This window comes from Callorhinus ursinus, unplaced genomic scaffold (genome assembly GCF_003265705.2).
Source record: "Callorhinus ursinus isolate GAN/ISIS: 27379988/994484 unplaced genomic scaffold, GSC_fseal_2.0 scaffold4, whole genome shotgun sequence".
Lineage (NCBI taxonomy): Eukaryota > Metazoa > Chordata > Mammalia > Carnivora > Otariidae > Callorhinus > Callorhinus ursinus.
This window is the reverse complement of record NW_027397066.1, coordinates 114124963-114152060: the sequence shown is the minus strand read 5'-3', so window position 1 is coordinate 114152060 and position 27098 is coordinate 114124963. Positions and strand designations below refer to the sequence as shown.

General features: G+C 35.8%; 2 long non-coding RNA genes across 3 annotated transcripts in view; one reads left to right on the top strand and one right to left on the bottom strand.

The window, feature by feature from the left end:
• Window positions 1-386: 386 nt before the first annotated feature.
• On the bottom strand, window positions 387-2807 carry LOC141372505 (uncharacterized). The gene is made up of 3 exons (XR_012377772.1): window positions 2610-2807; window positions 717-933; window positions 387-600 (listed from the first exon to the last, which is right to left on the bottom strand). It is a non-coding gene; the product is annotated as an uncharacterized lncRNA (long non-coding RNA).
• A 15135-nt stretch (window positions 2808-17942) lies between these two features.
• Window positions 17943-27098, top strand: part of LOC141372506 (uncharacterized) — an 86127-nt gene continuing 76971 nt past the window's right edge. For both annotated transcript variants that reach the window (XR_012377774.1, XR_012377773.1), the window contains exon 1: window positions 17943-18084. This is a non-coding gene — a long non-coding RNA (uncharacterized lncRNA). The remainder of the gene's footprint in view (window positions 18085-27098) is intronic.

The following is a 27098-nucleotide window of genomic DNA, read 5'->3' as shown; positions in this document are numbered from 1 at the left end:
AAGGTAAGTTTGAGAAATGATGAGTTTAGATGTTCAGGTATTGAATATGATGTTTCCGAAAGACACTCAAGCATACATGTACAGTAGGCAGCTGAACATACATCTTTAGCAAATGAGAGTGGTGTGATTTGAGAAATAGCTTTGTAGCTTTATAGAACTGAAAGGAGGGATGAAAAGAAATGCTAAAGGTCACTTATATGCAAATAAAAAAAGAAAATATATTCAGTGAACTGGGGTAAACAAGTTAAATGATTTTGGATCCCAGATTCAGTAGAATTATGGGGGCAGAAAATTAATAGCAATCACATAAGGAGGAAAAGGAGGCATGAGTTTAATAAATTATTTCAAGAAATTTAGCTTTATTGTGGAAAAGAGAAACAGCTATATGATGATTGGGTCAATGGAGGACTTCTTTAAGAGAAAAAGTTGTAGTATTTGAATAACAATGGAAAATATCCAGGAGGAAGAGGATCTCTGTTTCCCTTTCTCTTCTTCTTTGTCTAAATGCAACAATCTTGAGGATACCCGTAAGGATTGTGTAGGTTTTGTGTACATATGTGTTAGAAAAATAGTTGGGCTTTTGTTCTGACCTTGTTTGGTCTGGAAAAAAAGAGAAATCCTGATAAGATGCAAAATGTATTTTCCCAAAGAAAAGTGAAAAAGAATCCTAATATCAGGATACTTTGCGGGGAGAAGGAAAGGAAAACTAACTGTACCTTGAGACTCTTAATGGATATCCTGGCCTCTGGCAAATTCTTGCCTCTGACTTGCTGGAATCCTCCTTTATGTATTATTTATATTCTCCCTGAATTCTCAGTCTTCGCTAGGGCAGTGTAGTAAAGTCATCCCCAGTAATCAGTCCTTGCTTAGTTCTGCCTCTGTTTCTCTAGGAGGTAAAACTTGTGGTTCTCAGAAATGGTTCTCCTGCCAAAGCTGGGGCAGAAAGAGAGAAAATGAAAGGAACAGGATCAGGGAAGGGATATCATACTGTTATTCCAAGCCAGAAATCGAATTTGTAAGTCCCGTGATATGACTATCTATATTCCCTTTCCCCTTAAAAAAAAACCCTAAATAAGAAAATAAAAAAAAAAAAAAAAATAGGTTTGAGGCAAATTAACATAAAGAGTAAATATGTTTTTACTCAAAAGAAGGATCAAAAAGGCTCTTAGTTCATTCTTTTCCCAGGGAAATTTATTGTCTAATTCATTTAAATAAGAAGTTTTGGCATAAATAGTTAAATTTATGTAACCAGTTCAATTCAAAGCCATCAAGACTTCTGTAACAACACCAAAAGGCTTAGTCTATAAACTATTAAAAATGCTTTGGAAATGTAAATTAAAGATGACAACATGGAACTGTACTGCTGATACAACTCTTTTTAATTATAAAACTTTGCAAGACCATACAAAATTTAAGAACTTTATGAATTATATTAAAAATTTGCTAAGGAATGGAACTTTGAGTGAGTTTATGTCCAATAGGGGTTGACAAACTTATAAAAAAACAGAAAGCAAATAGTATAGACTTTACAAATTACAGATGTCTATTGTAACTACTCAATTCTGTCATGATAGCTTGAAAGCAGACATATATAAAAGGGTGGGGTGGATGTGTTCCAATAAAACTTTATTTATAAAACAGGCTGAAGACTGGGTTTGCCTCAAGGGCTATAGGTTGTGACTCCTATACTAATGCTAAAAGATGCTAAAAATATATAGATGATGAATATTGTACCTGAATAAAAGTTATTATGTAGCAGTATTTTGCATGTGTATATGTCAGCACCATTCTTTAGGTAGTTCCAGCCATCAAAAAATCATTATGAGACAAATATAAAGAAAATTTAATAAATCACATTTTCCTTCTTTTCTATTCAGGTAAATTGTGCTGCTTTCTTGAGATATTTCTTCTGTATATGTAAAAATTAGGGTTAACATTTTATTGGAAGAAAAGCAAGGCAGACTGGTTTTCCAATTGCGGTTAAATAAGCTTTCAATCAGATGGGAAGCTAGCTGAGGCTTCTCTTGAGCATAGACTTTTAGAAATCTGGCTATTCAGCCAATTATTTAAAAATGATTAAATTTTTATTGTTTGCTAATAGCCATGGTAGGACTGAGGATTCAAAATAAGACAGAATCTTCATTATTAAATGGTCATAGATAGATAAACAAACTCTTCTATTGTGATATGGGAAGAGCTTCAGTAAAGTGGTGTATAGGAAGTTATGGGAATTCTAAAGAAGGAATCACTTCAAACTAACAAGGAAACTGGAGTATATTAATTTTCAGGTAACTACTTAGAAAGCATAAAGTCTTAATTACCAGAATAAAGTGTTCCACTAAATCAGTGTGCTAAAGTCCTTATTATTTTTCCATTAATTATTCCAACTACCACTAGCCATAACATCAGGAAGTTCAGTATTTTCCCCTTGAATTTTTCAAAGACCATGACAAAAAGTTATAGTCTAAAATGCCCAATTTCCACATCTAAACTAAAGGATTACGGTGGTGGGATCAGCTCATTATATCTGTTAACTTCTTTTTGGGCGGGGGAAGGATCAAGGTTTCATTTTATTTTTTTAATTTAAATTCAATATCTGTTACTATTACCTGTGAATATGTTGCTTCATAGTTCAGTCTGATGGAAATGCATGGTATTTTTCTTTTATTTTATGAATCTCTTGTTTACATGGCTGCACACACCACTCCATTCTTCCACTTCACTCTCTCATTGCTTAAGTCAGAAAAGTATGCCAAATACTTGGGTTCTCAAAGATGTAGCTCTTGGTACTTGGATACTTCAGTCCACAAATGCAGAAACCTTCCAGAGGAATGGGTTCAAGAGAGATTCTGGAGTTTATTACCTCATAGTCTCAGAACACCTGAACTTTTCCTACCTAGCAAGTATCTACTTTTAAGTATTTGGCAGCTTTTTCCTTTAGACTTCCATAAAACAAATGGTCTGATTACATTGTGTTTTCCCGAATATAAAAATATTCACTGAAATTTGTCACTCTTAAGTAAGCTACATATTATTTTTTCAAAGTGTCCTATTTCATTGTGCTTTTAAAAAAAGATACCCTCAATGAACTGGCACCTTCTTTGCTGAATATAAGGTGATTGAAACATAAGTAAACCCACATATGCACAAATAATCTTATGTATGCCATTCAGCTATGTGAATATTTAGCATACATTAGACAAAAAAATGCCATAAATGTATGATCTCATTAGTCCTCATTATCAGATTCCAGAATGCAGCAAAGGCTACCTCCCCTTTAATCAGAAAGCCTAGCTACTTTTTGCTGTAGCCTAACACTGATGCTTGCTACCTTTGAAGTCATAGTCCTCATGACAGAAATGAGAAAATAGACTTGGAACTTTGTGGTATTCAAATGATTAATTTATTGATATGCCACAGTGACTATCTGCAACAGAGTTGCACTAGTATAGCTAAAATGCTGGAGTCAAAGCTTAAGACCTAATGTTCAAGTTTCATAGTTAAGATATCTTCATGTGCAGAGAGCTTCCTGCCCCCCCGCCCCCATACTTACTCCCCACCTCAACAGTGTCCAAGGGAGCGGAGGTCTAATATTAGAAGTGCATGATGAAATTAACGTTACATTTGATCTCTTCTTTACCATACCTTTCTCAAAGGGAAACATACAGTTTGGAAGCTATAGAGAGAGGGGTGTCTTAGTTTAGGGGCCAAATGATCTTTGGCATATGTCCATGAGATAAAATATGGGTATTATATCTTAGGTAACCAAAAAAGCCAGTGCTCAATAAATGTTTCCTAGTTTTACCAGCTTTGGAGATGGTAATCAAAGGTACATGGTGAAAAACTTTCAGAATCCTTCATTCTCCTTTCATAATATTAGACAACTACAGCATAGGCTCCCTGTAGGAGGAGATGGCCAAGCTACAGGATTATCTTTAATGCTAGACCAAAAGCCCCAGATTTGGATGATCTAGCTCAGGGCAAGTCCCTTAAACAACTGAGAAGCTTCTCAAGGGATTTTCTTGTGAATTCATTCACCGTCATTGACCTATACTCTTCTTCCCAGAGTGAATTCTACTTCCACTTGAAATCCCTAAATAGGTGTGATGATTAGACTTTCTTTATGGATGGCCCCCTAAACAAATGTAAATGAACTCTCCAGAATTTTGATAGAGAGCTGATAGATGGTTAAATGTAATGGCTAATAGTCTTTTCGTGAGATAATTATGCATGAACTTGGATATTTCCTCTGTTCACAAGACCTAGATGTTGTTATCCTACATGAGAACATTTGGTTTTACCTTCAACCTAGAATACCTAACTCAGCAGCCCTCAAGCCATGTATCTTTAAAAAGCAGCTTACATGAATAAGGATCAAGTTTTTGCACTACGGTACTTCTTCCCCAAGTGGAAGGAACAACACATAGCAAGTGGAAACTGAAGAAATAGAATGAATGATGCAATAAGCACAGAATGCAATATGAACTCATGCAGGCCTATCTAAAACACGCTGTGATACTGCTGAACTAAATTTCAGTTTCATGTATTCATCATCAACTATATATTGAATAGTATAAATTTGGAACTGAACAATAGGCTACATAGGTATAGTGATAACTATTTCATCCTTTCTTGGAGACATTTGAAGCTAGGAAAGGGACAAAACCCCAGAGGAAACAGTGATATTTGTTGCAACAGTATAAACACAAGAAGTTACAAGAATACAAAAAAAAAAAAAAATAGGGGGGCCTGGGTGGCTCAGTCAGTCGAGTGCCTGTCTTCGGCTTGGGTCATGATCCCAGGGTCCTGGGATTCTCTGCTCAGCTGGAAGCCTGCTTCTTTCTCCCTTCCTTCTGCCTGCTTATGCGCTTTCACTCTTGCTCTCGCTCTCTCTCTCTCTGTAAAATAAATAGATAAAATCTTTAAAAAAAAAAAAAAGGGAGAGAGAGAGAGAGAAGTTACAAGAACACCTTATTCTCCTGGGAAGGATTTACTAAAGGATGGGAGACCTTAGCTCCTCACCAATTAATAGGCCCTGCCTCCTCCAATACAACAAGAGAGGAAAATGTGGAAAGAATGGCTCGGACTGCTTTTTGCAAAAGTCTTCTGAAAGAAATGGGAAACCAAGAAAATAGATATTATTTTCCTACATAGGTGGCCTGTGATGATCAAATTAGAGTAAACTTAGGTCTTTTGTCTTCTGGTAGCCAGATAAGATGACTTCCATCACTTTGTATATGAAAACAGAACAAAACAAAACAAAAGAAACAAACAAAAAAGTGTGCAGAGGAATGATGGGGAGCTTTCAAGCTACTATGAAGACTGAAGACAAAAGTGGCGTTGGAATGGGGCAATGGAATAGAGCTAGAGCCCCAGTGAACACTACTGCCTGAGTACTGCCATAACTCTGAATAGTTCAATCCTATAAATCAATGCTTTCGGTTTGTTTAAGACAATCGAGGTTTTTTCTTTTTCTTTTAAACTGGGGGTATGATAAGACTTTTTAACCGATACTCAGAATGTTGGAGGCAAATGTCCTGAAGGATGTTTTAAATGTCCTTAGAAGATTTTTATGTCAAAGTGTGTCAGATGTATTTGTATCAGTTTATATATTAATATTATATATGCTAATAAGCTCTAGATATATGACTGCATGCTAGTATTCTCAGGAAGCAAACACAGTGAGACCTGCTAATTTATTTCACATATATCGTTGTGTTCCCCTTTGCTCACATTGAGTATTGGTCACTGGCAAAGGCAATCTGCCTAACCAAATGGGCCAGAAATCTAATCTGGTGTGACAAATGAAAAAGACACATAATTGTCTATGTAATTCTAGGGTGGACCTGTTATCAATTTTAAGCAATTGATGTTCTCAGAATAATATTATACACTGTGCCAGTGATTACAATTACTCTGGGGAATCACTGAAAGTTTCTGTAATCTTTTAGTGGGTTATAAAAATTAACAGAAACTTTTGGTAACTGGTATTGTACTTGCACATGATGACAATCTGATTTAGCTTCTTTGGTGCAAAATGGTCCTAAACATGAAGGTGCGTTCATCTTACTCTTTTAAACCCAACATGACTGTTTGTTTCCTTTTAAGAGCAAAGACCATTAACATTAGATCATGTCAAAGTCTCTTGTCTGAAATGCCTGCCAGGTGGGGGCACTTGCTTTGTTGACCTCAGCTTCTATTATCTCTACTTTGTGGTCTAGTGAAACTTCAGAAACCACCAGTATTTCTCTTTCAATTACTGTTGCTCATATACTTTTATACTCATCCTAATTTACCAGAAAACTGAACTTTTCAAGGTATGAAGAAACTGAAATTATATAGCTGAAACTTTAAAGCAATTCTTAACTAGGCCATATACAGAGTTACATAGTAATCACTTCCTGGCTTGCATCTAGGGAAATGATGAAATTTAGCCCAAACTTGGAAATGTCACTCTTAGCAAGAGACTGTGCTATACTACTGTTTATTTCTGGTCTTTCATTCCTCTAGTATGTCACATGTGTCCTTCCTAAAGCTTCTCAGAAAATTGGCTCATTCTCCACTTCACTTATTTTAGTAGGTTCTGTATGATTTGGCAGACAGAAAGACACAAATGAGACAGTTCTCGATATGCCCACGTTCACCATGCGCTTACAATTAAACTATGCTCTTCAGCACAGAGGGATTTGCAGAAAACAAATTTCCACAAAATATTCTGGACAACTTTGAAGCCGCAGCATTTAAAATATCCAAGAGGCATTAATTCTTTATTATATCTCAAAGTATAAAATAACATTACAACAGGACATAATAAGTTTCCATGGCTATGTAGGATTCTTAATGTAGCAGTGATCAGATAACTTGAAATACCCTAATAAAATGAGAATTCTAACACTGATAACAATAATAAGATATATTAACACACATTCACTTTTTATCAGGCACTGTGTTAAGTTCATCACATACTTTAAATTCTAATCTTTTCAAAAAACCCTGCACATTTGAGATCATTATCCACTTTTTAAAGGCAAGGAGTCTGAGACTCCTGTAAGTCATTTGCCAAAGGCCACATACATAGTAAAGAAAGGACCAGGGCCTCAAATCCAGTTTTGTTTCTTTTAAAACAACTGGGTGATGGGCATTAAGGAGGGCACATGGTAGGGGGCGGAGCAAGGTGGCGGAGGAGTAGGAGACCTGGATGTCCTGTGGTCTCAGGAATTCAGCTGGATAGGGATCAAACCATTCTGAACACCTACGAACTCAACAGGAGATCGAAGAGGAGAGTAGCAACAACTCTCTGAACAGAGAAGCGACCACTTACTGGAAGGTAGGACGTGTGGAGAAGTGAATCAGAGGCGATATTCGGGAGGATAGACGGCGGGGGAGGGGGCCTCCATCGGCCTCTTCTGGCAAGTGATAGAGCCGTGGAGCACAAAATTGGACCATTTAGAAGTCGGCTCCGCTGAGGGACGTGGCTGCAGTGGCTAAGCGGGGGGTGGAATCCTCCCAGGACAGTGTGGTCTCAGGACCCTCGGGGTCACAGAAAGACCGGGGGTGCCTGAGTGCAGCAGAGCTCCCAGGGATCGGGGTGGGGAAGCCGGCTGCAGAGACAGAGCCGAGGCGCGGGCTCTCAGCTCGGGGTTGCCATAGACTGTGATCCACGGCCCAGTCGGGCCACTGCTCCTCCAGCAGGGACCCAACAAGCAGCAGAGCCAGGGAGACTCCCCTTCCTCCCCCGGGAGGAGCGTCGCGGGAGCGCACCACAGGGATCTGCTGGGTTTGGAGACCACACGGGGTCGGGTGCCAGAGATAAAAACGCTCGGTCACAGGCCAGGTGAGCACGGAGTCCGGCCGGAGACTGGGGAGGCGGGAGTGATTGACTGCTTCTCTCTGGGGGCGCACTGAGGAGCGGGGCCCCGAGTTCTTGGCTCCTCCGGGGCGGAGATTGGGAGGCCGCCATTTGCACTGTCGTCCTCCAAAGCCATGCAGAAAGCTTGCAGGGAACAAAAGCTCCTGAGAGCAAACCCGAGCAGCTTGCTTAGCCTGGACTGACAAGGGTGGGGCAATTCCGCCTCCTACAAAGACATTTGGGAACCACGGCAACAGGCCACTCCCCCAGAAGATCAGCACGAACAGCCAGCAAGCCAAGACCAAGTTTACCGATCAAGGAGAATGGCAGAACTCCAGCGCTAGGGGAATACTGCACATAGAATTCATGGCTTTTTTTTACCATGATTCATTAGTTTTTCTAAGTTAATTTTTTTAACTGTTTTTTTAATTTCTCTTTTTCCCTTTTTCAACCAACATCTTATCAATCCCTTTTTTTAAAAAAACGTTTTTTATTTTTCATTTTTAAAGTCATATTTTATCCCTTCATAGTAGTTACCCTCATTTTTGGCATATACATATAAGTTGTTCTCTCTTTAAAATTTTGAGATACAGTTTCTTCTAACAGATCAAAATATACCCTAAATAACTAGTGTATGCCTTTGTTCTAGTCTCCTGCCTGATCACATTCTCTCCCTTTTTTTTTTTATATCTTCTTCTTTCTTTTTTCAAACAACTTCTTATCGTATCAATTCCTTTTATACAATCTTTTATAATTTTCATCTTTACAGTCATCTTCCATCCCTTCATTGTATCAACCCTTATTTTGTACATATATAAGTCTTTCTTCCTTTAAAATTTTAGGAGGCACTTTTTTCTAACAGACCAAAATAAGCCCAAAATCTAGTGTGTGGCACTGATCTATGCACTAGCCTGATCATATTCGGGTTTTTTTTGTATTGTTCTGTTTTTGTTTTTAATCTTTTTCTTTGTGTTTTTTTTCTTTCTTTTCTCTTTCTTTGTTCTTTCTTTCCCTTTCTTTTCTGCTGGTTTCAGGTCTTTTCTGATTTGTATAGAGTATATTTGCTGGGGACGTTGTTAACCTGTTAGCATTTTGTTCTCTCATTCATCTATTTTCCTCTGGACAAAATGACAAGACGAAAAAAATCACCTCAGCAAAAAGAACAAGAGATAGTACCGTCAGCCAGGGACCTACTCAATACGGACAATAGTACAATGTCGGACCTAGAGTTCAGAATCATGACTTTAAAGATACTAGCTGGGCTTGAAAAAAGCGTGGAAGTTATTAGAGAAACGCTTTCTGGAGAAATAAAAGAACTAAAATCTAACCAAGTCGAAATCAAAAAGGCTATTAATGAGGTGCAATCAAAAATGGGGGCACTAACTGCTAGGATAAATGAGGCAGAAGAGAGAATCAGCAATATAGAAGACCAAATGATGGAAAATAAAGAGGATGAAAAAAAGAGAGAGAAACAACTACAGGATCATGAGGGCAGAATTCGAGGGATAAGCGATACGATAAGACGAAACAACATTAGAATAATTGGGATCCCAGAAGAAGAAGAAAGAGAGAGAGGGGCAGAAGGTATATTGGAGCAAATTATAGCAGAGAACTTCCCTAATGTGAGGAAGGAAACAGGCATCAACATCCAGGAGGCACAGAGAACCCCTCTCAAAATCAATAAAAATAGGTCAACACCCCGACATCTAATAGTAAAACTTACGAGTCTCAGAGACAAAGAGAAAAGCCTGAAAGCAGCTCGGGAGAAGAGATATGTAACCTATAATGGTAGAAATATTAGATTGGTAACAGACCTATCCACAGAGACCTGGCAGGCCAGAAAGGACTGGCATGATGTCTTCAGAGCACTAAACGAGAAAAATATGCAGCCAAGAATACTATATCCAGCTAGGCTGTCATTGAAAATAGAAGGAGAGATAAAAAGCTTCCAGGACAAACAAAAACTAAAGGAATTTGCAAACACGAAACCAGCCCTCCAAGAAATATTGAAAGGGGTCCTCTAAGCAAAAAGAGAGACTAAAAGCAGCACAGAACAGAAAGGAACAGAGACAATATACAGTAACAGTCACCTTACAGGCAATACAATGGCACTAAATTCATACCTTTCAATAGTTACCCTGAATGTATTTTTTTTTTTAAGATTTTATTTATTTATTTGAGAGAGAGAGAGAGAGAACGAGAGATAGAAAGCACGAGAGGGAAGAGGGTCAGAGGGAGAAGCAGACTCCCCGCTGAGCAGGAAGCCCGATGTGGGACTCGATCCCGGGACTCCAGGATCACGACCTGAGCCGAAGGCAGTCGCTTAACCAACTGAGCCACCCAGGCACCCGTTACCCTGAATGTAAATGGGCTAAATGCCCCCATCAAAAGACACAGGCTATCAGATTGGATTAAAAAACAAGACCCATCAATATGCTGTCTGCAAGAGACTCATTTTAGACCCAAGGAAACCCCCACATTGAAAGTGAGGAGGTGGAAAACCATTTACCATGCTAAAGGACACCAAAAGAAAGCTGGGGTAGCAATCTTTATATCAGACAAATTAGATTTTAAACCAAAGACTGTAATAAGAGATGAGGAAGGACACTATAGCCTACCTAAAGGGTCTATCCAACAAGAAGATCTAACAATTTTAAATATCTATGCCCCAAATATGGGAGCAGCCAATTATATAAGGCAATTAATAACAAAAGCAAAGAAACACAATGACAAAAATACAATAATAGTGGGCGACTTTAACACCCCCCTGACTGAAATGGACAGATCATCTAAGCAAAAGATCAACAAGGAAATAAAGACTTTAAATGACACACTGGACCAAATGGACTTCACAGACATATTCAGAACACTCCATCCCAATGCAACGGAATACACATTCTTCTCTAGTGCCCATGGAACATTCTCCAGAATTGATCACATCCTAGGTCACAAATCAGGTCTCAACCGGTACCAAAAGATTGGGATTATTCCCTGCATATTTTCAGACCACAATGCTTTGAAACTGGAACTCAATCACAAGAGCAAAGTCGGAAAGAACTCAAATACATGGATGCTAAAGAGCATCCTACTGAAGAATGAATGGGTCAACCAGGAAATTAAATAAGAATTTTAAAAATTCATGGAAACCAATGAAAATGAAAACACACCTGTTCAAAATCTTTGGGATACAGCAAAGGCAGTCCTGAGAGGAAAGTATATAGCAATACAAGCCTTTCTCAAGAAACAAGAAAGGTCTCAAATACACAACCTAACCCTACACCTAAAGGATCTGGAGAAAGAACAGCAAATAAAGCCTAAACCCAGCAGGAGAAGAGAAATAATAAAGATCAGAGCAGAAATCAGTGAAATAGAAACCAAAAGAACAGTAGAACAGATCAACGAAACTAGGAGCTGGTTCTTTGAAAGAATTAACAAGATTGATAAACCGCTGGCCAGACTTATCATAAAGAAAAGAGAAAGGACCCAAATCAACAAAATCATGAATGAAAGAGGAGAGATCACAACCAACACCAAAGACATACAAACAATTATAAGAACATACTATGAGCAACTCTAGGCCAGCAAATTAGATAACCTGGAAGAAATGGGTGCATTCCTAGAGATGTATCAACTACCAAAATTGAACCAGGAAGAAATACCATCCCCATCAAAATACCATCCTCTTTTTTCAAAGAAATGAAACAAAGATCCTAAAATTTATATGGAACCTGAAGAGACCCCGAATAGCCAGAGGAATACTGAAAAAGAAAAGCAAAGCTGGCGGCATCACAATTCCGGACTTCCAGCTCTATTACAAAGCTGTCATCATCAAGACAGTATGTTACTGGCACAAAAACAGACACATCGATCAATGGAACAGAATCGAGAGCCCAGAAATGGACCCTCAACTCTAGGGTCAACTCATCTTTGACAAAGCAGGAAAGAATGTCCAATGGAAAAAAGAGAGTCTCTTCAACAAATGGTGTTGGGAAAATTGGACAGCCACATGCAGAGGAATGAAACTGGACCATTTCCTTACACCACACACAAAAATAGACTCCAAATGGTTGAAAGACCTAAACGTGAGACAGGAGTCCATCAAAATCCTAAAGGAGAACACAGGTAGCAACCTCTTCGACCTCAGCTGCAGTAACTTCTTCCTAGAAATATCGCCAAAAGCCAGGGAAGCAAGGGCAAACATGAACTATTGGGACCTCATCAAGATAAAAAGCTTTTGCACAGCAAAAGAAACAGTCCATAAAACGAAAAGACAACTGACAGAATGGGAGAAAATATTTGCAAATGACATATCAGATAAAGGACTAGTATCCAAAATCTATAAAGAACTTATCAAACTCAACACCCAAAGAACAAATAATCCAATCAAGAAATGGGCAGAAGACATGAACAGACATTTTTCCAAAGAAGACATCCAAATGGCCAACAGACACATGAAAAAGTGCTCCACATCGCTCAGCATCAGGGAAATCCAAATCAAAACCTCAATGAGATACCACCTGACACCAGTCAGAATGGCTAAAATTAACAAGTCAGGAAACGACAGATGTTGGCGGGGATGTGGAGAAAGGGGAACCCTCCTACACTGTTGGGGGGAAAGCAAGCTGGTGCAGCCACTCTGGAAAACAGTATGGAGGTTCCTCAAACAGTTGAAAATAGAGCTACCCTACGATCCAGCAATTGCACTACTGGGTATTTACCACAAAGATACAAATGTAGGGATCTGAAGGGGTACGTGCACCCCAATTTTATAGCAGCAATGTCCACAATAGCCAAACTGTGGAAAGAGCCAAGATGTCCATCAACAGATGAATGGATAAGGAAGATGTGGTATATATACACAATGGAATATTATGCAGCCGTCAAAAGGAATGAGATCTTGCCATTTGCAACGACGTGGATGGAACTGGAGGGTGTTATGCTGAGTGAAATAAGTCAATCAGAGAAAGACATGTATCATATGACCTCACTGATATGAGGATTTCTTAATCTCAGGAAACAAACTGAGGGTTGCTGGAGTGGTGGGGGTGGGAGGGATGGGGTGGCTGGGTGATAGACATTGGGGAGGGTATGTGCTATGGTGAGTGCTGTGAATTGTGCAAGACTATTGAATCACAGATCTGTACCTCTGAAACAAATAATGCAAGATATGTTAAGAAAAAAGAAAAAGAAGGAGATAGGAGGAGGGGAAGAATGAAGGGGAGTAAATCGGAGGGGGAGACGAACCATGAGAGACTATGGACTCTGAAAAAAAAACTGAGGGTTCTAGAGGGGAGGAGGGTGGGGGGATGGGTTGGCCTGGTGATGGGTATTAAGGAGGGCACGTTCTGCGTGGAGCACTGGGTGTTAGGCAAAAACAATGAATCATGGAACACTACATCAAGAACTAATGATGTAATGTATGGTGATTAACAAAACAATAAAAAAATTAAAAAAAAAGGAGGGCACATGGTGTAATGAGCACTGGGTATTATATACAACTAATGAATCATTGAACATTACATCAAAATTAATGATGTAGTATATATTGACTAATTGAATTTAAATTAAAAAAAGGAAAAACAAAGCAAAAAAACAAAAAAAAGTGCCTTTTATTTTTTTAATTTTTTTATTATGTTATGTTAATCACCATACATTACATCATTGGTTTTTGATGTAGTGTTCCATGATTCATTGTTTACGTATAACACCCAGTGCTCCATGCATTATGTGCCCTCTTTAATACCCATCACCAGCCTAACCCATCCCCTCACCCCCCTTCCCTTCTAGAACCCTCAGTTTGTTTCTCAGAGTCCATCGTCTCTCATGGTTCCTCTCCCCCTCCGTTTTCCCCCGCCTTCCATGGTGCCTTTTAAATGATAGCACCAAGCTCAGCTTCACAGTATTGGCTTGATTAAATATTTTCTGTCACAAAATACGTAATGGACAAGAAATAGCTACATCATGAGAAATATACATTGTCTTGATTAAAAAGAAATGGTGGGGATATCAGGACCCCAAATAAAGCAATATAGATATTCTGTATCTGTAGTATATTCTGATAACAGAAGTCTAAGTTCATGGTTGACAAAGACACTACCCACCAATTAGCCAAAATTTTTTTCCAAGCAGTAAACCAGAACCATGATGTTTGGCATGTGTAAGACAGTTTCAGTTCCTCTTTTTTTTTTAACGAAACAAAATTCTAACTATTAAAAACATTTTCTATTGTCCAGTGATTATAAATATAATAATATTGGCTCTGTGTAATAAAAAATAATCCCAATGGCTCAGGATTATGTCTAGGAATTCATTTGAAAATACTTAAATGGTAGATGTATTCTGGACAGAAATTTAATATGGATTTCAAATGACTTCAAAATAAAATTAGCTCACCATTCTTCTATTGCAGAGCTTAATCAACCTTCCAAGTTAAAGAAGACTTTTGTCACAGACAAAGGTTATTTTGACAAAGCCAAATTAAGGTCCTAGTAGGTCTTGATACACAGAAAGAAAGCTCGGTCCCTAGTGAGTTTAGTGATAATTAACATCTGACTTAAAGAACCATTGGGAATGACTTGGAATGCTTTAATTGGTCCACCTTACTTGCCTGCAGGCTCTTCTGTTGTGGGGATGATTTAAGTCTCTTCTTGCTTTCAGCTAAATCTCAGCATGTCTCAGATTTCTAAAGCTACCTTTATCATTTGAGGCCCTAAGGAAAAAATGAATTGTAATTCAGCTTTTATCTTACTTCATGGAGAACCATAAGTGTTTCTATAATATTAAAAGGAGAGCTGATTAAGAAGGCAGGGATCAATCACAAAATAAAGGCAAATACGTAGGAATAGATCTTTGGGTATCCACTAACATACATGACCTACTTTCATGTAAAATGTGTCAGGTGAATATATAATTTAAAAGAGTGATAAAGGATTAGTTCACAAAATCACCGAGGAGACAAATTGAGATACACCGAGTCAGTATAAAGCCATACATTTGCTCAAACCTATCCATATTTGTTACTCCTATAGTAAAATGAGACATAAAATTACTGAATGTTAACTGTATCATTTATATATTTTTATTGTTGCTTACTTTAAATTAAACCCATGGGAGGGTGGTTATGAAAAATAATGATATCCATTAAGAGTGAAGATCTAATTGAAGGCATTATCAAATGTGGTAACATTTGCAGCTGGACCACCATGGAAATAGAAATAAATATGCAGATGGATGAAACCAGTCTGCCTGTCAATGAGCCATTAAGGCACATTATCCCAGCTGTCAGAAATTTTTCTATTTATGTTGAGTGTTCATCTTTGCTAAGTGGTGGATGGGAGAATTACTCTGTTTTTTAAGACTCTGTTTTTATAAATTTAAAAAGGTGAAATTTTGCTCTCTGAAAGGTTTTTGTATTAGTATGTTTGATCTCTTTCTTCTCTAGTTATAAATTGTACTGTCCTAATTTCAGAGTATATATATTATATAAGAAAGTACATATATTACACTATTATTGAATGTATATATTCAATATCTGCCTTATTTAAACATGTGCACATGTACATTTTTAATGTAAATTCCTTTCACATAAACGCTAAATCATTGTTATGAAGAAGAGAGTTCTTATTTTGGTTTTGAGCTTTGTAGTTGTAGGTAACATGTTCAGAAAATAAATTTTTAAAATCTCTTTGGATACAGATAAAAATGAACAGCAACATATTTTCTTTCCTTTTTTTTTGGTTATTTTTACTACACACACACTTTAATAAGAGTTTCAGTATTTCCATTATGCATAGATAGAAATGTCAGAGGGAGTAGAAAGTGGAATCCTGCTGTCACTGAGAGTACTTGAATCTCTAATTCTGAATGAGTTATCTGAGGGTTGCCAGTAAGCATAAAGGAAAATTCTTGTCAGTCTGGCACTTAATTGGATGTACTTCATTTTATTTGTAATCTCTGGAGAAAAGCCCTCTCAAACAGTGGACCCATAACATTTATAATTAAGATAGTGTACTTCAAGTTTTGCTTTCATTTACACTGGGCAGAACTACTCTTTTAAGATTCATATGAACACATGATATTAACATGAAATATATGCAACAAAAATCTGTGTAAGGTGAATATATATGAGGTTGTGTTTTTAGGTAAAGCTGTATCCTAAATTCCTGTCATTCCTCAGTATTGGTTCCACTTTTATATAGGGAAAAATTATTCTTTGTTGTATCATATTTATGAGTATGATGAAGTGTTATTTTGATAATAGTAAGTATCATAAAATGTTAGTAGTAAGAATCCAAGGTATGATGGGAGATTGAGGACATGTTCCTAAATTGCCCACACTGAGATTCATCTTCAAATAATCAAGTGGTTATGAAACAAGAAAAAGATTAGCGTTGGAAACCAGAAAAAAAAAATATACATGCCACATGCCATATGTATAAAGACATCTCAGCCATCAAAGTATAGGTAAAAGCAGATGAATGAAAGGAAAAATGTGCACATGACCTGCTGCAAATCACTTGCAAATTGATAGTGGACCTCACAATTTGAGTGTAAGGACTAGATTGTATCAGGGACATCAGTAGCCTTCTAGCAATGTTCCTCTGAAGTCCATGAGGCCATGTTGAATAGATAGATACCCCGATGTACTTGCTTAGTCTAGGCTGCTGCTTAAAGTTGGTATCTGGGCTAGGCAGAGTGCCTGTGAACTGACTTGCTGCTTTGCAGCTAGTATGTCTATGCCAGGTAATGAACAGTTAGCTCCAGCTAGTGTCTACCTGCTTCTACAACAAACAAGGAAAACCACCCATCCTCTCCGTCTGGTGTTCTCTCAAAACTTGGTTATTGTTAAATCTCTCTAACTAAATAGGTCACAGTGAATCTAAATGTTCTCCTTCATGGCAACTTGAAAGAAGAGATGAGGGTTTTCCACAATCTCTGGGAGAATCTACCTCAGAGCACACTATGAAAGTTAATTCTTCTCCCTGTTAAACATGAGACAAAGAAAAAAATTATCTGATGTAAGAAAATGTGTTGCATTTCAAAAGAAAGAACACAATATGAAGAAACAAACATCTCCCTATGACAAAGAATTATAATGAAAGTCCAGAGGGGTGTCTGGGTGGCTCAGTCAATTGAGCATCCGACTCTTGGTTTCTGCTCAGGTCATGATCTCTGAGTCATGAGATGGAGCCCTGGGTCCAACTCCACGCTCAGCACGGAGTCTGCTGGAGATTCTCTTTCACACCAGCTCCCTCTGCCTCTCCCCTGCCTGCTCACGTGCTCGCTCTATAGATGAAATAAATAAATCTTTTTAAAAAATAATGAAAGTCAAGAAAGCATATAGAAAAATGTAGAATTTTGTTTATTTGTATTTTTTTATTGATTAAACTTAATATTACTTCCAAACATTTACTATGTGTCAGGTGCTATTCTAAGGGTACTACAAATATTAACATTTAACCACCATAATAAATTCTGTTATAACCCCCCTTTCACAGGCTTGATCCTTAGGGAAAAAGTAAAAAACATGTTTTACACAAAAAAACAGAGGTGCAGACACAAAGAGAGAAGAATCTGAGATTGGAAAAGGACCATGGCTCCTGGGATAATGTGCACACATACTAGGAGCTTCCAACGAATATTTGTTGATGTGAATTTTGCTTAATTTGAAAGAGGATTTCTGATTTTAAAAAAGTATATGAGACTGGATCATTCAGACAAAAAAAAAATTAGTGCCAAAATAATAAAAAGAGCTTAAAAATTTTCCATATAATTAAAAATAAATGATAGAGGTAAAAGTGAAAATAACAAAATAAGCATGGGTGAAATATTAACAGTTTATAGTAGTATTATAAACAGAATCCCAAGATGAAAAATTGAAGATGAGTGATACTGAAGAAATAAGATAAAAAAGTTGAAGAAAATTTCTTTTTTAATGTGAGCGTTCACGATATACCAAGTTAAATTGATAATGGTGATGGTGATGGTAGTTTGCATTGAGTTAATAATCATTAACTTCCAAAATGCTCTTTATTTATAAGCTCATTTAATGTTCACAAGTTATTAAACCTGTTAAACCTTGTTAAAAGAGTACCAGCATTTGGAGAGGAAGAAATTGAAGAGCAGGATGAATGTTTGAGCCTACATTCAAACCCACAGAGCTTTCCCCTCAGCTCTTCACTCTGATCACCTCCATGCAGATTCTGTTGCTGAAAAGATACCCACAACTTAGTAAAGTAAGTACACTTAAAGAATAAAACAACAACAAAATACCTCACTTATTCATATAGAAATATAAAAAATAGACACTACAAAAAACCCCACAACTCGGTGCTTAATAAGTAGACATGAGCATTGTTAAAGACAAAAATAAATGCCCAAAATAGTGAATAATTTCCATAGAATTTTGAGTAAAACAGATTGTGACTCAAATTTTTATATCTCAGCGTGAGAAGTCTCAAAAAATGTACTTCTTGGAAATAAAGAGTAAGTCAAAGGCATTTGGAGCCGAATGAGATAAATCAAAATACGCTATTTAATAATATGAAATTTATTTAAAAATACAGTAGTTAATAAGGAAAACATAAAAACTCTTAATAGATTCATATATTGCAAAGTATATATACATATGTATATGTATATGTAAATAATATTAGACACAGATGTTACATTAGTAACTTAATCATTTATTTAGTAATGTTTACTGAGACAGCTAGGTGTTAGGTCCTAGAGATTCAGCAATGACCAAAACAGATATATCCTTGTTCTTATGTAGCTTGCTTTAAGTGAGGAGGATAGAATCACCAAAAAAAAAAAAAAAAAAAAATCAGGTTGCAATGAATGACATTAAGTAAAAGAGTAAGGGAATAAAGTGTGAGGGCAATAAGGGAAAGCCTTTCTATTAAGGAGAACTTTGAATGAGAGGAAGTGAGGGAATGAGCCTTATAGCTTTCTAGAGGATGATCTTCCAGGAAGAAGGGACAGCAAGTACAAAGGTCCTGGGGTTAAAGAATGTCTGGCTGGTTTCACGAAAGTTAAGTGAGTGAAGGAAGTGAGTTAGGTTATAAGGTCAGAAACAACCAGATTTTTAGGCCAGGGATTGGTAAAATATAAATCTATGGGTCAAATTCTGCTCACCACCTCTTTTTGTAACAAAAGTATTATTGAAACACAGACACACCCATTCATTTATTCATATTGGCTATGGCCACTTTCACCTAAAATGGCAGAGCTGAGTAATGGCATGTTGTGCTTATTGCCCACAAAGCTGAAAATAGATTCTAAGCAGAAAAGTGATATTATCTGATTTATAAGAAACATTATTGATGCTGGTGAGTAAATGGACTTTTTTAAGGTAAGGGAAGGAAAAAGGAAGTACTTGGTAGGTTGTTTTCATAACCTGAGAAGAAGTTGCACTACTTAGTAGTAGTTATTTCAGTATTTAATATTATGGAGATTAAAAAAAATAACATCCAGTGCTGGTAAAATTCCTATGAACAACTAATCAAGATCATTCCTATTCAGAATGTGAAAAATACATATTTTAAAATATAGTAGTAAAAGGTAAAAACAAAAAAAATGAAATATTTGATAATAGGAATTGATTAAATAAATCCAGTACAAGTATATAATGGAACTTGCTACCCATTAAAATATCGTGTTTTCCAAGAACACCGAATGTTCTTGGTGAACCTACTTAGGGTATATTGTTATGAGAGAAAGCAACCTGCAAGATATTGCATCAAATATGCTTCCTTTTATAAATAAGAATATATTTTAATGATTTTCAGCAAATATTAACAGTGTACTTCTCTGGCTTAGAGGTTTAGAAAATAGGTAGGTAGACAGAAGAGAGAGATTTTTAATATATTTTCAATATAGTTCTTTTATAATTGATTAAAAATGTTAAAAGTTAAAAAAGAGCTTTCTGAGTTTTTGCTTAATAATTTTAATAATAAAACAGTTTCACTTGGAGACAAGATCTTTGCTGGACATGTGAATTTATGTTCTTCTGCCCCCCCCTTCGATTTCCTATACATTATCTTAGAAAATATAGACAAGTAAATTCATAGCATATGAATTATTTTAATTGCTTATTAATTGTAATTACACAATGCATATCTAATCACATGTAGCAAAGAGATGAATTAATCACATAAGAGAAGGGAAAATTACTACATAAAAATGTCATTATATGGAAATTACCTTAGTAGGACTATACCCTGTACCTATAAATAACTTTTTCTTCACTCAGAAGTCATTGTTTCTTTCCTTCTTTACTTCCTTTTTTCCCTCCCTCTTCTTTCTCTTCCTGTCTCTCTTTCCTCCTTCCCTCCCATCCTTCCTTCCTTCCTTCCTTCCTTCCTTCCTTCCTTCCTTCCTTCCTTCCTTCCCTTTCTTTCTCTTTCCTTTTGTATAGGGATAAAGGTAGATGCTGTGATTATATGCAGTAAGACATAATCTCTATCTTCATAATCCATCTGTAAACAAATACTTTTTTATAATGAATTGTAATGAAAATATCTACAATCTGCTGTAGAAAAATAGAAAATGGATTTTGGGAAGTTAAGTGGTAGGCAGACTAGGAAGATGATCAGAGTAGAATGTACTCATAAAGAGAGACCCACCTGAGAATTTTACCAAAGACATGAAATTGTAGAATGTATTTAGAATCCTATATGTAATTTGGTGTGGTGTGGGAGGCAGATAGTGTTGGAGTTCTGGGAAAGAAGGTGGAAATGAGTCTGGAGCTGAAGTTTTTGACTTTGTTTGTTGTTGTTGTTGTTGTTTTACAAACAATTAGAAAATTTGTGTTTTAGTTTCCTGATTTTGGTGGTGATGTGAAGCATGATTTCAGAGAGAAACTAGAAGTAAGAAATTACAAAGCAAGAATCCATGCAAAAGATGATTAGATCCTAGTTAGGAAAGGAGGGAGAATGAGAGATCTTTTAGAAGGTTTAATTATAATGATGTATAATATGTATTTGATGACTATATATATACATATGATTATAGATAATATATAGTCCATATCCATAGACAATAGATCTTTATCTTTACATGTAGGTGAGAGCTAGAACAAAGAAACTTCTAATTTAAAGTGCTGGAAAGATAACCGATGTCATCTTGAATTAAAAGTACAGTCGTCATGAGAGGGTTAGTCTCTTTGAAGTGACCCTTAATGTTAAGGGTCAATAATAATGTTATTATTGTACTTAATAGTTCATGGTGAATACAATAGAAAAAGAGAACATCAAGTTGATCATAGCTATGAACTCTTATAAATCAAGAAGAAAGCCATTTTATCCTGCTGGAGAGGAACCATAACTGTCTAAATCACTGTGACATTCTCATCTAGCATAGAATGTTTTCCATGAATGAATGAATGAATGAATGAAATATTTTTTACTGAACTTCTGATAGACTGAAAAAAGCCAGACAATGAATTATTTGCAATGATATCTCTGACCTGATATAGAAAAACAAAAGTGTAATAGTGGAGATGGACCATACTATAAAACTGGGAGGACTGCCAGTGATAGATACTGTTGTCTGGTCCATTTGCAGGACTGAAATTCCCCACTGGGCTCCTGAAAAGGCAAAAGGTAGGGACTACCTAACTCAGAGTATCAGTGATCTACCTTACAGAATTTTATTTAAAAATGCTCATCTGGCCACTAGAGAGATCAAATTCTGAGACTTATGAAAAGTAAACTAAAAATACAAAAGAAAATTAATATTTTTTTTAATTTTGACTAATGGAAATGAATGGTGATTTCCTATACCACAAGAAGTAATGAGTTTTTTTAGATAATTTTTTAATGTCAAAAATGGTATTTCTATGATAATAATGTTTTTTAAGTGTGTGGTTTTCTTTAATGTGCTTATGTTAAATGTTATATAAGTTATCCGTGTTAAATGGTGTACAAATAATCAAGGTCTTCAAGTTGAACGTGATAAGGTAGGGGGAGGTGTATTGATTTGCTGCTATTCTAAAAGAGAAAAAATACACAAGAAATTTTGAATGAGCTAAAAAGCATAGGTGATTTTTTGTGTGTTCTCAGTGCAGAGATATCTTGAGAAAGTTACCTTATTACTTTCTTTTCTGCTATCAAGGAAAAAATTAGGAATTCCAAGGAAATGAATTGAGTTATTATATTAGCAAGATACTCTGAAAAGGGAAATGAAAGAAATCTGAAATACTGTGTTCAGATATTTGCACCAAAGTTTAAGAATGAGAGAATACAATGTAGTGAGTTTAATTCCCAGCTAACTGGGGGATGAGGTTTAAATAAACACAGCAATTGGGATAGATATATAATAATTGGGTAAAAATTTAACTCTGCTTGGAGAGGAAGAATGAAGGGGAGTAAGTCAGAGGGGGAGACGAACCATGAGAGATGATGGACCCTGAAAAACAAACTGAGGATTCTAGAGGGGAGGAGGGCAGGGGGATGGGTTAGCCTGGTGATAGGTATTAAAGAGGGCACATTTTGCATGGAGCACTGGATGTTATGAACAAACAATGAATCGTGGAACACTGCATCAAAAACTAATGATGTAATATATGGTGATTAACATAACAATAAAAAATTAAAAAAAACTTAACTCTGCTTGCCTATGATGTTTACTAGATTATTTTTCAGCTATTTTGTTGACAGAACAATCCTCACTGTGTGCCAGGCACTGTTCTAAATATTGGGAATAGTGTGGTAAAGGAAACACCAACTTCCTGCCCTACTGAAGCTTCTAGTCCTGATAAGAAGAGTTGATACAGAAGCCGTAAGTTCCTGTTCATGGGAAAGTGAGGGTCTCCTGAGTTTCTCTTATAGGAAATGAATTGGCTCAGTTCCTGTGCTAGCAAATAATGCTATTAATCCTTCTACACAATATTTGGTATTCTTGATGAAGATTAATCTATAGCAACATGTGTCTTTGCACATTCTAGGTACTTTAGAACTCCAAGTCTCAGATGAAAACAAGAATACAATCTTGAGCATATTCTAAGTTCTTATGGAAATGGGTTAGCCTACTGCCTGGATTTGGAATCGTATTAGGAATTTAACATTTCACAACAGAATGTCAATTCAGCTGTCTGAGTATCTGAAATGTAAAACATATGGATCGTTTTATCAACAACACAAAATATTGGCATTTCAGACACTCATTAAAAATGTCAATCATAAATTAACTGTGATGCCAAAAACTTGCTTGAGACATCTGATATTTGAGAGATAGGATCTAAAAGATATATGAAGCATCCGTTTCTCTAGTCAGGCATTCAAAAAACTGAAGCTCAGATTTTCATTTAGTTTTCCAAATTACATGACTTGAAGGAACATACAGTTTGCTCTTTCCCTAACACCATTATGCCCATGCTTTCTGAGAATAAAATTTGATGGTTTAATGATTTCATTCATTTATTCATAAATACATATATATATAGATTTATTGCCAGCATTATGCCAAGTCTATAAAGGACATATGAGATAATAAACGTTTTTTACATAACAAAAACATATTGTAGCCAAGAGTCTTAGATCTGTACTTAACATGAGTTTAAATCCCTCATTTCTTGCAAATATGTTACATCCTCTTAGGCAAATAATATGTATTAACTCTCAAAACGTCAATGTTCTTATTTGTGAAATAGGGATTAATAACTTGCCTGTTTCATAGAGCTCCCACAACAATAAGAAAGAAAAAAGATATTATAAGGGTTTAACACTGCACTCGATGCCTGGCTAGTAGCTATTATGATTATGGTCATTAAGTTCCCATTGTCATTAAGAATACGTTTTTTTGTTTTGTTTCACTTTTTATTTTGGGGTAATTATAGATTAATGTGTAGTTTTAAGAAATAAATCAGAGCAGTTCCCTTTAAACTTCACCCAATTTTTTTAATCTCAGTTTCCTGCATTAATTATAGTACAATATTGCAAGTAAGAAATATACATTGTTACATCACTGACATTATTCAGATTTCACCAGTTTTATAAACACTCATTTGTGTGTGTGGGGTGTGTGGGCGTATCCTGTACAATTTTATCATAGATCTGTGTAACCATTACCATAGTCAAGATACAGGATAGTTTCCATCATAAGGATTCCCTGTGCTCCCTTTTACAGTATAGTAATTTTATAGCTACTTCTCTCCTTTCTTCTGCCTCTTCCTAATACCTGATAACCACTTATCTCTTCTCCATCTCTATATTTTGTGATTTCAAGGATGTTATGTGGATGCAATCATACATAACCTTTTGAGTTTTTTTATTACTCAGCATAACTCTTAAAAGATCCATCCGCATTTTCACATGTATGAATAGTTTTTTCCTTTTTAAGACTGAGTATTAATCCATGGTATGGATGAACCATGGTATATTTATTTATCCATGGAAATAATTTAGTTGTTTCCAGAGTTGGCCTAATAAAAATAATGTTGCAGTGGGCATCTATATACAGGTTTTTGGTGAACGTAAGTTTTCGTTTCTCTGGAATAAATGCCGAGGGGTATGACTGCTTGGTCATATGGCAAGCGAATGTTTGGTTTTTAAAGAAACTGTCATACTTTCTCCAGAATAGATGTCCTATTTTACATTCCCGCCAGCAGTGTATGAGGGATCTAGTTCTTCCACATCCTTGATGGTGTATTATATAATCGTTATCTTTTAGTCATTCTTATTTGTGTTTTCCTTATGACTAAGAATATTGAATATATTCTCATGTGCTTATGTGATATCTCTATACCCTCTTAAATGACATAACTGTTTTCTGTCCATTTTCTAATTGGATCATTTGTGTTTCCATTGTTCATTAGAAAGCTATTTCTGTATTCAATTCTATATATAATTCTGATCTTTGATATGTGGCTTGTAAATTTTTTTTCTCAGTTTGTGGTTTGATTTTCACCCTCTTTACAGAATCTTTTTTTAATCTTAATGAGGTCCAATTTATCAATTTTTTTCTATAGATTATGCTTGCAGTAATAAGTTTAAGAACTTGCCACTTAGCCCTAGGTCCCAAATATTTATGTATTACATATTTTTCTAAAACTTTTAGTTTTTTTTTTGTTTTGTATGCAAGTCTGTAATCTATTTTGAGTTAATATTTGTATTGACTATTAAAATTTGATTGAGTTTCCTCCCTCCGTTCCTTCTTTCCTTTCTTTCCTTTTGCCTATGAATGTCCAAATGCTTCAAGATTATTCATTGAAAATGCTATAGTTCTTCTACTGAATTGCTTTTAGATTTTTATCAATCTCAGTTAGGCACATACTCAGTCTATATGTCAGTTCTCTGTATTGTTTCAATGTGGCTCTCTTCCACCAGTACCACATCGCCTTCATATGGTCACTAGACAGTAAGATCTATATGAGTGATTCATCAACACTTCATTCCTACTTGTCAAAATTTCTTTTTTTTTTTTTACACTCCTCTAGATCTTGTGTCTTCCTACATAAATTTTTAGATAAGCATGTCTATGCTATAAAAATACTTGCTGGGATTTTGATAGGAATTGAATTAAACCTATAGGTTAATTTGGAAAGGATTGATATCTTTATTATGTTGAGTCTTCATGCCATAAATATGGTTTGTCTTTATATTTATTTAGGTCTTCTTTGATTTCTTTCATCAGAATTTTGTCAGTTTTGAGATATAAATTCTGGAGCTATTTTGTTAGATTTATACCTAAACATTTAATTTTTTTAAAGCAACTATAAATGGCATTGTGTTTTTAATTTTTTAGTATGCACATGTTTATTTTTAGTATATAGAAATGTGATTCACTCTTACATATTGATCTTATATTCTACAACCTTTCAGAACTCACTGCTAAATTCTAAGAGTTTTTCATAAAATATGGAGAGTTTTATTTCTTCCTTAACAATCAATATGCCTTTTACTTCCTTTTCTTGACTTAAAGTACTAGCTGGAACTTTCAGCAGTATGTTCAATAAAAATGGTCAAAGTGAATATCCTTGCTTTGTTCCTGAATATTGTAGGAAAGTATTCAGTCTTTCACCATTAAGTGTGATGTTAAGTGTAGATTTTCTGTGGCTACCCTTTAATCAAGTGGAGGAAGTATATTAGTTTTCTGGAACTGCCATAACAAAGTACCACAAACTGGATGGTTTAAACAACAGAAATTTATTTCCTTACAATTCAGGAGACTAGAAGTCCAAGATCAAGGTGATGGTAGAGTTGCTTTCTTCTCAGGCCTCTGTCCTTGGCTTGGAGATGGCAGTTTTCTCTTTGTATGTTCACTTGGTCTTTCCTCTGTATTGTTTGTATACTAATCTCCCCTTCTTGTAAGGTCACCAGCCATATTGGATTAGGGCCCACCCCAATGACCTGATTTCACCTTAGTTATCTCTTCAAAGACCCTATTCCGAATAGTCACATTCTAAGTTACTGGGGGCTAGGACTTCAACATACAAATTTGTAGGATGGGAGAAGAGACACAACTTAGCCCATTCGAGGAAGTTCCTGTCAACTCCTTGCTTTTTGTAAGTTTTTAATATAAATGAGTGTTAAGTTTTGTTAAGTGCTTTTTTCTCGATCAGTTGACATGACTGTTTAATTTTCTTTTTAAACCAATTGGTGTGGTAGATTACAGTGAATTATTTTTTAATGTTGAACTAAACTTGCATTCTTGGAATGAATTCCATTTGGTCATGACATATAAGTCTTTTTACACATTGCTAGATTTAATTTGCTAATTTTTAATTGAGAATTGTTACACCTAAGTTCAATGAGAGATACTGATCTGTAATTTTCTTCTTTTGTATTCTGTCTACTTTTGGTATCAGAGTAAGAGTAGACTCATAGAATAAGTATTCCTCTGTCTTCTGTTTTCTAGAGGACATTGCAAAAAATTTATTTGACAAAATTCTCCAGTGAAGTCATCTGGGCCTGAGAATTTCATTTCTGGGAGCTTTTTAATTAAAAATTCAATTTATTTAGTGGTTTTAGTACTATTCAGATTATCTATTTTATCTGGTTGAGTTTTAGAATTGTGTTACCCTGGGTCCCTTTCTTCTAAATTGTATAATTTATGAGCGTAAAGTTACTCCGAATAATTCCTCATTATCCTTTTGATGTTGGCAGGGTCCATAACGGATATTCCTGGTTTTATTCTGAATATTGGTAATTTTAGTCTTCTTTCTTTTTATCTATGCCCATTTTCCTGAGTTTTTTTTCTTTAATTTATTGATTTTTTTTGAGAACCAGCTTCTAGTTTTATTGATTTT